Source organism: Chrysochloris asiatica, unplaced genomic scaffold (genome assembly GCF_000296735.1).
Source record: "Chrysochloris asiatica unplaced genomic scaffold, ChrAsi1.0 scaffold00417, whole genome shotgun sequence".
NCBI lineage: Eukaryota > Metazoa > Chordata > Mammalia > Afrosoricida > Chrysochloridae > Chrysochloris > Chrysochloris asiatica.
Window position 1 is genome coordinate 1,274,068 of NW_006408935.1, and position 16,366 is coordinate 1,290,433.

At 46.0% G+C, this 16,366-nt stretch overlaps 1 protein-coding gene and 1 pseudogene across 1 annotated transcript in view; one reads left to right on the forward strand and one right to left on the reverse strand.

Annotated features, from left to right (window-relative positions):
• LOC102841709 overlaps positions 1 to 8,238 on the reverse strand; it is an 18,136-nt pseudogene extending 9,898 nt beyond the window's left edge.
• The window catches only part of LOC102842848 (leukotriene-B(4) omega-hydroxylase 1-like), a 552,783-nt gene that overhangs the window by 416,806 nt on the left and 119,611 nt on the right, over positions 1 to 16,366 (forward strand). The gene's annotated exons all lie outside the window — the stretch shown is intronic.

Sequence of the window (16,366 nt, forward strand, 5' to 3'; positions counted from 1 at the left end):
TAACCACTACGCTACCAGAGCTCCTCTAGATGCTGTTAAAAAATGTTCTGCTTTGGCAAAAAAATGTTCTGCTTCAGGGTCTAATATACATTTATTTCTCATCTCTCAGTCTGTCATCCTGGTGACTTGTGTGTTGCTATAATGCTAGAAGCCATGCCACTGATGCCTTAAATACTAGAAAGGACACCTGTGATGAACAGGTTCCATTTCAGCAGAGGTTAAAGACTAATAAAGTCTACCAAGAAAAACCTGGTGATCTATTTCTGAAAATCAGCCGGTGAAAACCCTATGAATTACAACAGAACATTGTCTAATACAGTGTTAGAAGATTGGAAGACTTACAAAATGCACAGTGACCACAACAATGAATGCAACTATACCACTAATCATATTGATGACACAGGACTGGGAAACTTTCCTACTATTAAACATAAAGGCGATACATATGAATAGAAGCTGATGTGACACTGATAACTATATTATATATTATGTATACACACAAACACACACACACAGAGTGAGAGTCTAACTTATTATCCTGTAAGTAGATTAGAATCCCTGACCTTTGACAGTTCCAGTTTTAGTGGTCTGAAGAGTTATCTCTAAAACATCTCCGACATGGCCCTCCCTTCATCAGACCCCTTCTATCGCTCCACAGCATCAGCTGGATCACATTTCAGCTCTTCCATCTGATGTTTAATATTTAGGCCTTGCCCACTTGTCAGATTAGAGCATACAGACACTCACCTTGCTCAGCAGGAGCACATCAATGAAGTCCAAAGTCTTATCCTTAGCCTTGGCCTTGAGAAAGTCATCCACACTCTGTTCTGAGAGATTGCGGCGCCGATCCTGGATGGCAGCATCTGTGAAGTCATGTACCAAGCGGCAGGCCTTGCGGAAGCGCCTCCCATCAGCAGAGAGGTGATAGAGAAAGTCTAAGTGAAAAAGGAGCTGTTGGTGCCGTTTCGCTGCGAGGGCACTGAGCTCCAAGATGGCAGCAATATATTCACTGGGCTTCCTGCAGGACAAAGGCAAGAATGAAAGCAGCAACTTCACATACTTATAGACCAAGGTTCCTGCCTGCACTACCTTCCATAAGAAGAATGAACATCCTGGAGAAAATGGCTCCAGAGCCCCATGGTGGAGATGGGTTAGGAGATAAGACTCTCTACACTTCTTCTTTCCCTGAATCTCCATCCCAGGGTGCTTCCTGCCGTCACCATACACCAGGGAGAGCCTAGCCATCATGTTCACCAGTCCCTTATTCCCTCTCTAGTCCCTTCTTCCAAGACTTCATCCCCTCCCAGCTGTTAAATGGTCCCAGCCTCCTGCATAGTTTCCTTCTATGCATGTCAACACCATCCATGTCTACAAACATTCAATCTTCCATAGAAAGCTCTGACCAGACCCTCCAGCTGCTTAAATGCCTTCCATGGCTCCACAGAGATCCCAAGAAAAAGTACATACTCCTTGGCCTAGCTTTTTAATACCTTTTAGATCCATCCCCTGTCTACTTCTCCAACTTCATTTCCAATGTTTTTCCTCACTGTTTCAAACTCTCTGCTTATCCTAGCCTTCTTGCCTTGGCTCAAACTTTCCACTTACCTTTCTTTCTCTCCCATTCCCTGTCCTTTATTTAACACAGCTTGGACCCACCTCCTCCAAAAAGGCTCTTCTGATTGCCCTGGTCAGTCCTCTCTCAATCATTGATCCTTGGGTCAATCAATGGTCCATATTCCCAGATCCAGTATTAGGACTCACTCTTGGCTGTCTTCTTGCTTATACTCAAACATTTCCACCTACCTGGGAGGACCTCACGTTCTCTTCCATTCCCTGTCCTTCAATTGCCCAGCTCTGACCCACCTTCTTCAAGAAGGTTCTTCTTATTGCTCTTGTCTGTCCTCTCTTTTCAATTACTCCCTTGGGTCAAGGTTCAAGTTCCCAGGTCCAGCCTTAGGACTCACTCCTGACAGTTGCTGTCCAAGCTGAAGACACATTTCTGCAGACTATCCAGGGTCATGAGGCTGATGTGCTCAAACATGTCCAGACGGGTGCTCCCACCAGAGGCCAAGCGCTTCCACTTGGCCTGGCAAGAGAAGGAGGAAGAGCTGAGGCTGGGTTCTGCTTTCTATGGGACCCCTTCTGTAGTCCCAAGCACCTAGATGAATTCCACCCAGAACCCAACCTCCTGGTCTTCATCCAAGACACTCAGGGTGTCTTGGGTAGGTTTGGGTAGGAATGGAGTCCTGGTGTGGCACTATAGGATAAGCACTGGACCGCAAGGTCAGTTTGAATGGCAAGGTTGGCAGTTCAAACTCACCAGCCACTCCTCAGAAATCTTATACAGGGTTGCTATGAGTTGGAACTGACTCAACAGCACTTAACAACAACAGCCCACCTACTATGTGTCTGGGGCATGGTTCTATTTTGTTACTATGAACAATCCTCAAAGTAAAGGACAATGTTCCCAATTTGCAAATGAGGAAACCGAGGTTTAGGGAGGAAGAGCAATGGTCCCAAAGCCACTGAGTAGAGCCAAAACTCCAGGCCACATCTGTCTATGGCTCCTCCCAACAAGACTCCATCTGGTAGTCTGGGTTCATGGGACTCACATGCATGATGTTCGCACACTCATTGAAGATCTTTGTGTAGGGCTTCAGGATGTTGAAGTGGAACGCTGGTGTCAGCAGGCGGCGGTGGCGGCTCCACTTGTCACCACTACTCAGCAGGAGCCCGTCCCCTAGCAGAGCAGTCATGGACAGTGGGCAAGGACAGCACCTTCTCCTGCAAGGTTGTCCGCAGCCCCCTTCACCTGTAGTTACTCACCCAGCCAGGGCTTCAAGAAGCTGTAGAAGACCATGTCCTTGGGTGCGATGGCAGCTGACATGAATGAGTGTCATCAAGGGTCAGGGAGAAGGGTTAGAGAGGAATTCCAGCTGGGGGGATGGCTCCCACTCAGGGGTCTACACCCCCCTCCAAGCCCAGATAGCAGGAATGGGGGCAAGGGCAGAAGAGCATGGAGGAGACAAAGGGGGAGCAGAGTCCAAAAAGGTAGAGCACACAAGGACACCCTAACATGTCAGATACAGCCTAGCACAGTACAATACATCCCAACTTGTCTGGACACATCTCCTCCACATTCAGCATTTATGTAACACTGAGCACAGACCAACATCCTACAAGGTGCATTACATGGACTGAGGACACCCTGGCATGACCTTGGCTCCCTTGACATGGACCTGAAACACGAGACCAACATGCCCCAACACAACAGCAACATATAGCATGCACCCTGACATGTCCATAGCATGACATAACATGCTTTGACCTTGAGCTCAGATTGCTGACGTGGACTGAACACAAGCTAACATGTCCCAGCTTTGCCACAACATTATGAGACACACCCTAACATATGCATAATATCACACAAGGTGCTGATATTAACCAGAGACATTTGAATGCCCCATACATGAGCCCCAGCCAGGATTTAAATATGGTTCCATTGATTTCTCAGGTGTGACACATGTGTGCCAAACATACCCTTGGAAGTACCTCACACAAGAGTGAAATGACGTACCAAACACTTTACAGAGGGACCCTGAGTTCAAGATGCAGCCCAGCCCTGACATCAGACAAGCCCAAGCATTACCAACAAGACATCTGCACAATCTTAACTGGCATCTTTCACAGGCCCTGATGTCATGGGCCATAACTGGGCCCAGATGTTATCGAGACCATCCCTAAATGGTCCTAGGTGAAAACATGCACCCATGTGGATACACAAACATGCCATAGACATGACCAGGGTCATGACAGGTGGGTCCACGTGCTCCATGGCTCTCCTTCCTGTGTACCTGGTTCCCTGCCTGACTGAAAGCAGCAAAGATGCTCAGCAGTAGCAAGCTGTGGGCAACAAGTGTCTACCTGGGGCCAAGAGGACAGGCTTGATGAAGGAGGGGTGGAAGATTCGGACCACCGCATGACAGGGCCCCACCCACCAGCAGCACACATCCCCGAAGGTGCTGGCTAGGCTCTGTGTGTACTGGAGACCCTCCTCTGAGTTCTGGATCTAGGAAGAGTAAAAATGATCAAGTTCATACTCTTAGAAATGCCAGAGACAGGCTGGAGGTAGAGACCCACCTGAGCCCTGAGACCCCAGTCCAGCCACTTGCTTGCTCTGTGTCAAGTCACTTCCTGGCTCCACAGCACAACACATGACCATTCAGGATCCCTCAGTTCCATGGATGAAAACAGCCTCTCCTCACTGGGAATCCAGCACCACCTTCACCTCGGTGTTCTTCTTCCCAGATTTTACAGATAAGGAAACTGAGACTGTGAAGGATGATGTCACTTGCCTAGGGTTCCCCAGAGAGTAAATGGCTACCTGAATCCAGGACCTGAGTTCTTAAGCACTGAGCTGTCTGTGTCCCCAAAACAACAGCTCTGACAACCTAGTGCCCACCAAGACTGGGCAAGCAGAATCCCAGCGATGGCCTTAGGAGTTGGTGCTGGGACACAGGCCAGGATATCAGTGGGCACTCTGGGGAGAAAGGTGGGCTTTCCCATTGGAATGGAGCCTCTAGGATCGTTGTTTACAGTGTGAAGAAAGACCTTCCTTGAAGGTAAAATTGAGAAGGAAAGAAGAACCAAGAGATGAAGGCTGGCTCCTGGTGGTACTGTTTAAAACCTGGATCCAGTTGTCTCTGAAGGTCATCCTTCCTGGTCTTTTCAGTCAATAGATACCCTTTCTTCACTTAGACCACACACGATTGAGTTTCCATCACTCACAACTGAAAGGGACTTCAGTAACCGATGAGTCAGGAATCTGCCCAGAGTCACCGAACAGGTTAGTGACAGAGCCAAGATCTCTGTCAGATGATGCACAAGGCAGAGGACAAAGGACTGGAGCAGAGATGAGGTGGGGTCTCCTAAGAGGCACACCTGGGGTCAGGAGCAGAGAAGGAATAAACTTAAGGTGTACAAGTCACAGGATGGAGTAGAAGGGACTCCTTCTTCACCAGAGGTGAAGGCCATGGTGACTGAAGTCTTCCTCATAGCACTGCACGTGGGCCGGGTGGACAGAAATCAGGCCCAGCAGGAGGCTCAGAAGACACAACTGTCCACAGCACCACCCTGCCTCTGATTTTAAACTTCCCACTCATCATACTACAACTACGCCCAGCAGCCCCTTGTCAAGAAGCCTGCTAGCCTGCCCAGTCAGGAGCCTTTTTTCTCCTCTGGGCCGCCCCAGCCCATCTCTCCCTCTGGCCTCACTCCTGACCACACGGGGTTGGGTATTTCTGTCCAGGACTGGGCCCTGGATTGAGAACACTAAGGGAAGGTGTAGATGGTGAGATAGAGGCTTCCAAGTGCAATAAAAAAAGAGAAGGAAGGATGACAGAAGAGGGGAGATGCTAGGGTCCTACAGGGGCAACATAGAAGCAAGGGAGATGAGGGACCCTCACTCTCAGGTGCTTCCATGATGCCCAGCATCACAATCTCTGCATGGGTACCTGAGGCGTTGACAACAGGCCGGATGATGTCAGGGTGGCACAGAGAGATGAGGGGCTTGATGGGACCGAGCCAGGTCTTAAAGCCTTGGGGGTAGGTGGCCACCAGCCAAGTCACTTCCTTCATACCCTGCTCCGTGGGGAGGATCTGTAAATAACCAGGAATGGTCACCTCTCCAGAAAAAGCCTTTTTCTGGCTTCCAGATGTGGCACAGCATCTACTGGGAGGTTTGTCAAGATTCTACCATGAGGGAGGGACACCCTGCTCCTCTTGTTCTGTTCAAAGAATAGAAGAGTCCTCATAGACTCATGGGCAGGAGGGCCCTGGAGACAGGCTTCAAGTCTAAGGGTGTATCTGAGAGCAGAGGGAGAAGACACAGAACCTGACCCCACCACCACCACCCACTGTCAGAGTCGATTACAATGCATAGTGACCCTACAGAACACAGTAGGACTGCTTTGTAGGCATTCCAAGACTGTAGATCTTTATGGGAGAAGACAGTCTCATCTTTCTCCCATGGAATGACTGATGGATTAGCAGTTCAACACTTAACCCACGGGCCATTAGATATCCTTGAGCTTGGCTCTAGGTGGTGAGTTTTCTTGTCCTGAGTGGGGCTGCAGGATAGGAGACAATCACAAAGGGGTCCCCATGGGAAAGTTTGCAGAGAGCAGTGTGGTCTCAGAGCTATAGCATTAGGACTTGGTTCCACATTCTATCTGGGTTCCCTTCATCTAGAGTGAGACCTCTGGATGCTCAATATGAGAAGATCTACACACCTAAGACTTTCAAGCCTAACGTGCTCCCTGGAGTGGGTGTGCACTCTGACTGCCCATTACATGGCAGCCTTCCTTGACAGAGGACTTCCTGTTTGCCAGGCTGGACACAGGTGCATGTGGAGCTTCCTTTCCCTGAACATGTAGATGTGCTCCTCCATGGTTCCAAGGGAAGATGGAGCCTGGGCATCCAGGGTACAAAGACGAGGAAGAGGAGGAGGTACCTTGTGAGATATCTCTTGGGTCCTTGGGCAGCCTGACCTCCCAAATACATTTCCTAGGGTCCTTGGGAAGCCCCGGTAACAAATGACTTCAGGGATGTCCTCTTGAGTTCTGGAACACCCAACGCATCCAAACCTGACCTCTTAGACATAATTTTGAGAGTTCCTGAGGGACACTCTGTTCACACTTGGCTCCTAAGATGCCACTCCAGGACACTCCAGTCATTCTTCCACCCCCGGGATGCTCCAACCAAATGAACATAATTGCTTTCACCTGGTGATCTGCTCCTCAAGAAAGATGAACCAAGTATTAAACATGTTTGATGAAATCTCTTCAGAGAGGAGAGTGAGTAGGCCCTTGTTACACAGCAAGAGAGGCTGGAGAAGGGAATAAATGATCCTGACCAGACTAGCCTCTGAGGCCAAGCCATCAGAAGGGAAATCAGGACTGCAGATGACATTCCTAAAGCCTCCAAGGCCCTCTCAGGACACCTCAAATCTCAGAATCTTGGGAAACCTTAATGGTCATCTTGAAAGCACCTGGTTCTGAAGGAACTTTGTTTTGATGAGCAGTAGAACTACAGGCAAGTCTGCCTCAAGCTGCTGTCTCATCTCCACAAAAGGGGAAGCTGGAGAGATGTGCTTGCCCTTCAATCTGGTCTGGGAAGGAGAGAGGCTAGGGCCTATCTCTTTGGTCTCAAATATTCAAAGAAAATGATGGTCAACCAGACCCAGAGTGTTTTCTCAACCACTAGATCTCAAGCATTTATTGAGAGCCTACAGTGTACCTGCTCCTGGGTTGAGCACTCTGGTTAGAGCTCCTGCCTCCTAGAGATACAAATCACGTGGTAGAGACAGATGATAAAAAAATGACTGGACAGTTAACCATTTAATTATCACCGTAAGCAGGACTACGGCAGAGGTACAGGAAGATTTCTCACAAGGGAAGTGGCCAACTATTTCCAAGTTGTACAATGGGGCCCATTTGTACATCTTGGGGGTGGAGGACAACATAAAAAGAGGAAGGTGTCCAGGAAAGGGTGGGAGGGCTGCCAGCCCCTCTCTTCTGGTCAGCTGTGGCTTGTAGGTGGGGAAGAGAGTAGGAAACTTCAGCCCTCAGAGGGATGAGCACTGGCCTAAGAGAGCAGAGGGGGCCAGTTTGGGAGGAGGGGCATGGGAAGAGGGGCCCTTGGACTGTGCCCCTGACAAAGCCCCATGTTCAGGGTGAGACTGTGGGAAGGTCAGGGGTCCAGCTCTGTTCATTCTGCTCATGGACCCCCTGGGGTGCCAAAAGTGCACAAGTTGGGGACCCAGACTTGAGGATAAGGGAAGAAGGAAAGAGAGGGTTCGGGCATTTGGGGGGTAGATAGAGATGAGAGGACTGAACATGGGTGGTAAGGAAAGGAAAGAGGGGCTCCCCTCAGTCTCCCTTGCTTCTCTGATGTCCTAAACTTACCCACCCCCTGGTACCATTAATGTGACTTTGATGGCTCTGCTCCGCACACCCAAATTCGTCCTGCCATTCCACTCACCAATCCCAGATGTCCCAAGAACCAGTTCCGCATAGGGGGCTGGGGGAAACATCGAAGGCGGTTACATGTGGTATAGAAGGCATAGGTCCAGGCCAGGACTTGGGCCAGGAACCAGGAGACTCCAACTAGCAGCAGGAGCAGCCATGGGGAGACTGTCCCAGGCCAGAATCCCAGCCATGACAGGCTCAGTAGTGACATCCTGCAGACCGAGGGAAAGAGGCATTAATGGTGAGTGCCAAGGCAAAGATGAGGTGAACACAAAGAACACAAAGGGTGTGGGCTCCAGGCACAGGATAGAGGGCAGAAATGGGTAAATGTGGGATCAGAGAGGGGAGGGAGGCTCAGGGAGGGCCAGGGGAAGAGGTGGGACGACAAAGAGAGACTATGGAGGCAGAGAGAAACAGGTGGCTGGAGTCCAGGAAGTCCCAGCCCCTGCTGGCAGCCACAGGGAGGTTGTCAGAAGATCCAGTTACCCATGAGTTACCTCCCCAGACCAGCTTACTCCCTGGAGCAGTCTGACCAGGGTTAGCCCCTCTCCCCACAAGACCAGAACCTTCCCAGCCCTCTCACCCCAAGCCTGGAACCTTCTATCTCCAGCAGTTTGTCCTGGACAACTTCTTCTGCCTTCCTCCTGGGACCTCTTTGTCCCTGCTACTGACCTGATGATAGTTGTTAGGGGCTGGCCCAGCCTGGCCAATCCCTGCAGAGCTGGCTTCCTCCCCCTGCATGGCAAGCACCCAAACTAGGGGCAGGAAGGGGGGAAGGGAGCTTTAGTATAAAGAGAGACTGAAGAGCTGCTCAGTCCCAGAGTGTAGATTCTGCACCTTCCGTGAAGGGAGGAGGATGATTTGAAGGGGTAGCCCTAAAGTTTTTCGTTTCCATGCCAAGAGTGTGACAGGTAAAACAAAACAAAACAAAACAAAAAAACTGAATGGACTTAAAGGTTCAATCTTGAAGCTCTGACTGTACTGCTTATCTCTACTAGAATCCAGTCCTGACTCCAGTCAGCCTGGGAGTTAGCAGGTATGGACTCCTGCCTCACAGAGATGACCAGGATCGGATTTGGAAATAAAGGGCACAAGTGGGAACAGGAGACACATGGCTGTACTCCTGGAGGACAAAGATGACAACAGAGGAAGATGGGTGGGATCCCCTCAGTCCTTGTTCTGATTATGAACTATGCTGACCCTTCTCTGAGCTTCAGTCTCCCCATCTGGGAAACTGAGCATCACCTAGGAACCTCAAGGGAGGCAGAGGTGGGCTTCACAGGAAAATGGGAAAGATCAGGAGTCCGGAAAGAGGGAGAGGCTGGTACCTGATACTCAAGCTATTTGTGTGCCAGGCACCCTACATAAAGTATGCTTCTTGTTGTTGTGTTGTTAAGTGCGGCAACCCTATGCACAATGGAACAAAACCCTGCCTGGTCCTGTGCCATTGTTACGCTTTAGCCTGTTGCTGTTGCCATGGTGTCAGTCCATCTAGATGGAGGTCTTCCTCTTTTTTGCTGACTCTCCACTTTACTAAACATAATGTCTTTCTCCAGGGACTGGCTCCTCCTGATAATCTGTCTGAAGTATGAGAGATGAAGTCTCACCATCCTCACCTCTAAGGAGCATTCTGGCTGTACTTCTTCCAACACAGATTTGTCTTTTGCTTCTGGCAGTCCATAGTACTTTTCATATTCTTCTCTAACACCATAACTCAAATGCATCAAGTCTTTACAGTCTTCCTTATTCATTATCCAACTTTCACTTGCATATGAGGCTATTGAAAATACCACGGTTTGGGGTTAGGTTTACCTTCTTCCTCAAACTGACATCTTTTCTTTTGAATGCTTTAAAGAGGTCTTGTGCAGCAGATTTGCCTAATGCAATACACCATTTGATTTATTGACTGCTGCTTCCATGAGTGTTGATAGTGGCTTGAGGTAAATGAAGTATTTGGCAACTTTGATCTTTTCTCCATTTATCACGATGGTATGTATTGTTCAAGGGATGAGGATTTTTGTTTTCTTTACATTGAGGTGCAAACCACACTAAAGGCCGTGGTCTTTGATCTTCATCAATATTTTAAGTCCTCTTCACTTTCTGCAAGCAAGGTTTTATCATCTACATATAGCATGTTGTTAATGAGTCTTTCTTCAGTCCTGACGTTCCATTGATACTTTGCTCAGCATATAGACTAAATGTTGTTGTTAAGTACTGCGGAGTTGGTTCCAACTAATAGTGACCCTTCACAGGGTTTTCAAGGCTGTAATTCTTTATGGGAGCAGGATGCCTCATCTTTCTCCCGTGGAACCGCTGGTAGTTTCGAACTGCTGACCTTGCAGTTGCCAGCCCAACTTGTAACCACTACGCTACCAGAGTTCCTTATAGACTGAATAAGTACAGTGAAAGAATGCAACCCTAGTACATGCCTTTCCTGATTTTAAACCATTCAATGTCCCTCTATGTTCTGTTCAAACAACTGCCTCTTGACGTTTTTACAGGTTCCTCATGATCACAATTAAGTATTCAGCAATATCCATTATTTGTATTGTTATCCATAGCTTATCATGATCCATGGTCATGCCTACTGTGCACCAAAAGGAGCCTTGGTGGTGCAGTGGATTAATCATTGCACTATGAACCAAAAGATCAATGGTTCAAAACCAACAACTGTGTCGCAGGATAAAGATGAGGTAATCTGCTTCCTTAATGATTTCTGAAATCCAGAACAGCTTCTGAAACCCTAAGGAGCAATTTTATTCTATCATATAGAGTCCTTCCAGTTGGAATCAACTCACTAACAGTGGACCACTGTGTATCAGCTACCCCACATAAAGCATGCCTACTGTGTGTTTCCCTCAATCCTGTGCAAAACTGCTCTGTACACCTGGGCAATGGGGAAGAAAGTGAGGCAAAGTTTGAAGGAGAAGTATCTAGCTCAGCAAAAGGGTAAGGTAAAGACCATCTTCCTCAGACTCAGGATATTGAGGAGATCACATTCATCCCTCATCCTCCACAAGGCCCCTTCTAGTCCAACATAGACTCAGGATTCAGGTATCTATTTCTGGAACTCTAAATAAGCTGGAGTAGATGCCATTAACCTTTCCCTCCCGAATCTCCATCCCCTCAACTGGGACTGACTTCATCTGGGGCAGGGGACAGGGAACAGGGCTTGATAAACCAGTCACAGTCCTGGGAGGGACGCGATAAAGAGCCCCTGTGGCTGTAGGAGCTCATTTCACTGCAGACCTACTGTGTGCCTGGGGCAGACAGAGCTGAGAGCGGGAGTGACCACCACCAGTATTTGTCAATGTCAGTCACTGAACCCATTTTGAGTCTTTGGGGTATATTAACTTTTTCTATTTTTCCAAAATGAAGAAACCAATATTTAAGCAACATGTCCAACATCACACAGATGGTCTGTTAGGGAACCAGGAGCCCACCCAAGAAGCTTGACTTGATGCATCCTTAAGCATTAACTTTGTGCTGCTTTCCATCTGTAAATGGGCAATACAATAGCATCCACTGTTTGGGATCGGATTGTGTCCTCTTAAAAAATACCTTGAAATTCCTAACCCCATATCTGTGAGCATGAACTTGTTTGGAAATAGGGTCTTTAAAGCTGATAAGTTTTGAGATGTTAAATTAAGATCATGTTAGAGTTGGGTGGGTCCTAAGTCGATCTAACTGGTGTCCTTATAAAAGGATGGAAGAGACACAGAGAGAGGAGTCAGAGTTTGGAGTTTTGCTGCAGCTGCAAGCCAAATAACTCCCGGAACCACCAGAAGTTGGGGATACAAGGAAGGACGCTCCTCCAGAGCATTCAGAGAGAACATGGGCATGCAGACATCCTGAATGTGCATTGTAGGACCAACAGTAGGTTGGAAACCACAAGGTCCGCAGTTCATATCCACCAGCTGCTTCTCAGAAACTCTATACAGGGTGGCTATGAGGCAGAACCTGCTCGACAGCACTTAGCCACAGCAATGGCCCCCAGACCTGAGAGATAATACGATTCTGCAATTTTGAGCCACTCCCATTGTGGTATATGCTATGTCAACCCTAGGAAACAGATATACTCACATTGTGATGCTACATTGTGGTAAAGATCAAAAGAGAACATCGAAAGAAAGCTTAACATGTAATTACCATGTTGCTGTTGTGGTGGTTAAGTGCCATTGAGTCAGTTCAAGCCCAGAGCAACCCTGTATAGGGTTTCCAAGGAATGGCTGGAAAGCTTGAACTTCCAACTTTGCAGTTCAAACTGACTTTGTAGTTCAACACATTAGCTCACAGCACCACACCAGGACTCCAGCAACATCAATTGTAAATATCTACCGAGAAGAAGAGAGTGTGGCAACACAGAAACCTGTGTATCAGTATTCACTAGCACTTTCACAGGAACAGATGAACGTATTATGTACATTAAATGTACATATGTACACTGACACAAAAAGAAAGCATGCAAAGGCTTTCAGCTGTGTGGATCATGACACGCAATGGACAACATTGCAGAGAATGGGTATTCAGCAACACTTAATTGTGCTTATGAGGAACTTGTATATAGATTAAGAGGCAGTCTTCCAAACAGAACAAGAAGACACTGAATGGTTTAAAATAAGGTGAGGTATGCACCAGAGTTGTATTATTTCCCCATACTTATTCAATCTGTATGCTGAGCAAATAATCTTAGAAGCTGGATTATATGAAGAAGAACATGGCATCAGGATTGGAGGAAGACTCATTATTAGCCTATAATATGCAGATGATACAACCTTGCTTGATGAAAGTAAAAATAACTTAACATACTTGCTGATGAAGATGAAAGACCACAGTCTTCAGTGTACCTCAATGTAAAGAAAACAAAATTTCTCACCACTGGACCAATAAATAACAAAAAGATAAATGGCAAAAAAAAATTGAAGTTGTCAAAGACTTCATTTTGCTTGGATCCACTATGAACATTCATGGAAGCAGCAGTCAAGAATCAAATGACATATTGCATTAGACAAATCTGCCACACAAGACCTCTTTAAAGTGTTGAAGAGCAAAGGTGTCAGTTTGAAGATGAAGGTACGGCTGACCCAAGCCATGATATTTTCAATAGCTTCATACATATCCTTGTGAAAGTTGGATAATAAGTTAGGAATAATTGAAAGTTGGATAATGAGTAAGGAATAATGAGTAAGAAGAATTGATGCATTTGAGTTATGGTGTTGAAGTAGATTATTAAAAGTACCATGGGCTGCTGTTGTTGTTGTTAGGTGCCATTGAGTCAGTACTGACACATAGTGACCCTACAGGCACAACAGAACAAAATACTGCCCGATCCTGGGCCAACCTCACAATTGTTGCCACGCTTGAGTCCATTGATGCTGCCACTTTGCTACTCCATCTCACTGGGGGTCTTCCTCTTTTTCTCTGATCCTCCAGCTTGCCAAACATGATATCCTTCTCCAGTGACTGGTCCCTCCTGACAATATGTCTGAAGTATGAGAGGTCATCCTGGCCTCCAAGGAGCACTCTGGCTGCACTTCTTCCAACACAGATCTGTTGGTTCTTTTGGCAGTCCAGGGCATTTTCGATATTCTCCTTCAACACCATAACTCAAAAGCATCAATTCTTCTATGGTCTTCCTTATTCACTGTCCAGCTTTCACATGCATATGAGGTTATTGAAAATACTACGGCTTAGATCAGGAGCACCTTAGTCCTCAAGCTGACATCTTTGCTCTTCAACACTATATTATTTGATTTATTGACTGCTGCTTCCATGAGTGTTGATAGTTGATCCAAGAAGATTGAAGTCCTTGACAACTTCAATCTTTTCTCCACTGATAAGGATGTTGTTTATTGGTCCAGTGGTGAGGATTTTTTTTTCTTTACATTGAGATGCATCCCATACCGAAGACTGTGTTCTTTGATCTTCATCAGTAAATATTTTAAGTCCTCTTCACTTTCAGCAAGCAAGGTTGTATCATCTGCATATCGCAGGTTGTTAATGAGTCTTCCTCCAATCCTGATGCCACGTTTTTCTCCTATAACCCAGCTTCTTAGATGATTTGTTCAGCATACGGGTTGAATAAGTATGGTGAAAGAATACAACCTTGTCACACACCTTTCTTAATTTTAAACAATTCAGTGTTGCCAACTTCTGTTCAAACAACTGCCTCGTGGTCCAGGTACAGATTCCTTATGAACACAATTAAGTGTTCCGGAATACTCATACTTCACAATGTTGTCCATAGCTTGTCATGAGCCACACAATTGAAAGCTTTTGCATAGTCAATAAAGCACAGGTAAACATCTTTCTGATATTCTGCTAGAAGAACAAACAAATAGGTATTGGAAGAAGTACAACCAGAATGCTTCTTAGAAGCCAGGATGGTCAGACTTCATCTCTCATAATTTGTACATATTATCAGGAGGAATCAATCCCTGGAGAAGGACATCATGCTTGGTAAACTGGAGGGTCAGCAAAAAAGTGGGCTACCCCAATGAGATGGATTGGCACAGTGGTAACAGCAAAACACTCAAACATAACATTTGTGAGGAATGTGCAGGACCAGGCAGTTTCGTTCTGTTGTGTATGGGGTTTCTATGAGTGGGAACCGATTTGATGACACCTATCAACTAAGAGAAATGAAGTCCTAATCCACAACATGAATGAACCTTGAAACATATTATGAAAGTGTTATGTTAGCTGAAATAAGTTAGTCACAAAAGGACAATACTCAATGGTATCACTTATATGGAATAAGCAGATTATCTCATCCCACAAATATAGTCAGTTTGATTCCTGTGTATTCCATCTGGTGAGGTCCACTTTTAGAGTCTCCACTTACGTTGTCCAAACAAGATATTAGCAATGAATAAGTCATTGGTCCTGCAAAATTCAATCATACGATCTCCAGAGTCCTTTCTATCACCAGGGTCTTATTTTCTAATTATAGCGCCTTCTTTGTTTCCATCTTCAGCATCCCAATCACCAGTAATAATCAGTGTATCTTGACTGCATGTTTAATCAATTTGTGACTTCAGAAGTATGTATAAATCTTAATTTCGTCATCTTTGGCTTGAATGGTGATGCACAAATTTTAATAATTGTCATATTAACTGGTCTTCCTTGTTGTTGTTGTTTAAGTGCCATCGAGTCAGTTCCAACTCATAGCCACCCTATATAGAGTTTCCCAGGCTGTAAATCTTTGAGGAACCAGAAAGTCTCATCTTTCTTCTATGGAGTTACTGTTGTTGCAGTTGTTGCTAAGAGCTGTCGTGTTGGTGGTGACCCATAGCAGCCCTGCATAGGGTTTCCGAGGAATGACTGGTGAGTTTGGATCACCAACCTTGTGGTTCAAACTGACTTTGCAGTCCAGAGCATTAACCCACAGAGCCACACCAGGACTCCATGGAGCAACTGATGAGCTGGAAACACCTCCCTGTGGATCTCAGTCCTGTGCTTATTCTACAGATCCATAGTGGTCCGCGGTCTTCTTTGTAGATGTATGCATATTATTCTAACAATGACATGGTACTTAGGATAAGCCTTATAATGTCAATTCTGGCATGAATACAATCTCATTTTCCTTCAGTTTGTCATTCCAGGCATACAAAAAAGAAAAAAGAAAAAAGAAAAAACACAGATGATTGTCTGATTCAAAATGACCAATACCTACTCATTTTCACTCATTTGAATTATGGTGTTGGAGAAGAATATTGAAAGTACCATGGACTATCAGAAGAACAAGCAAATCTATATTGGAAGAAGTACAGCCAGAATGCTCCTTAGAAGCCAGGATGGCCAAATTTCATCTCTCCTTCTTCAGACATCGTATCAGGAGGGACCAGTCCTTAAGAAGGATATCATACTTGGTAAAGTGGAGGGTCAGTAAAAAGAGGAAAACCCCCAATGAGATGAATTGGCACAGTGGCAACAATGGACTGAAGCATAACAACAGTTGTGAGGGTAGCACAGGACTGGCAGTGCTTCATTCTGTTGTGTATAGGGTCACTATGAGACAGAACTGGCTCAATGGTGCTTAACAACAATAACAACAAGGCCTAGAATGTAGATATTTATGTGGTTCATTTCATTTTTTATAAAAGTGAAGAGGACTTAAAATATTTACTGATGAAGATCAAAGACTACAGTCTTCGGTATGGGTTGGATTTCAGTGTAAAGAATAAAAAATCCTCACCACTGGACCAATAAACAACATTCTTATCAATGGAGAAAAGATTGAAGTTGTCAAGGACTTCATTTTTCTTGGATCAGCCATCAACACTCATAGACACAGCAGTCAAGAAATCAAATGAGGAGAACAAACAAGATGGCGGATC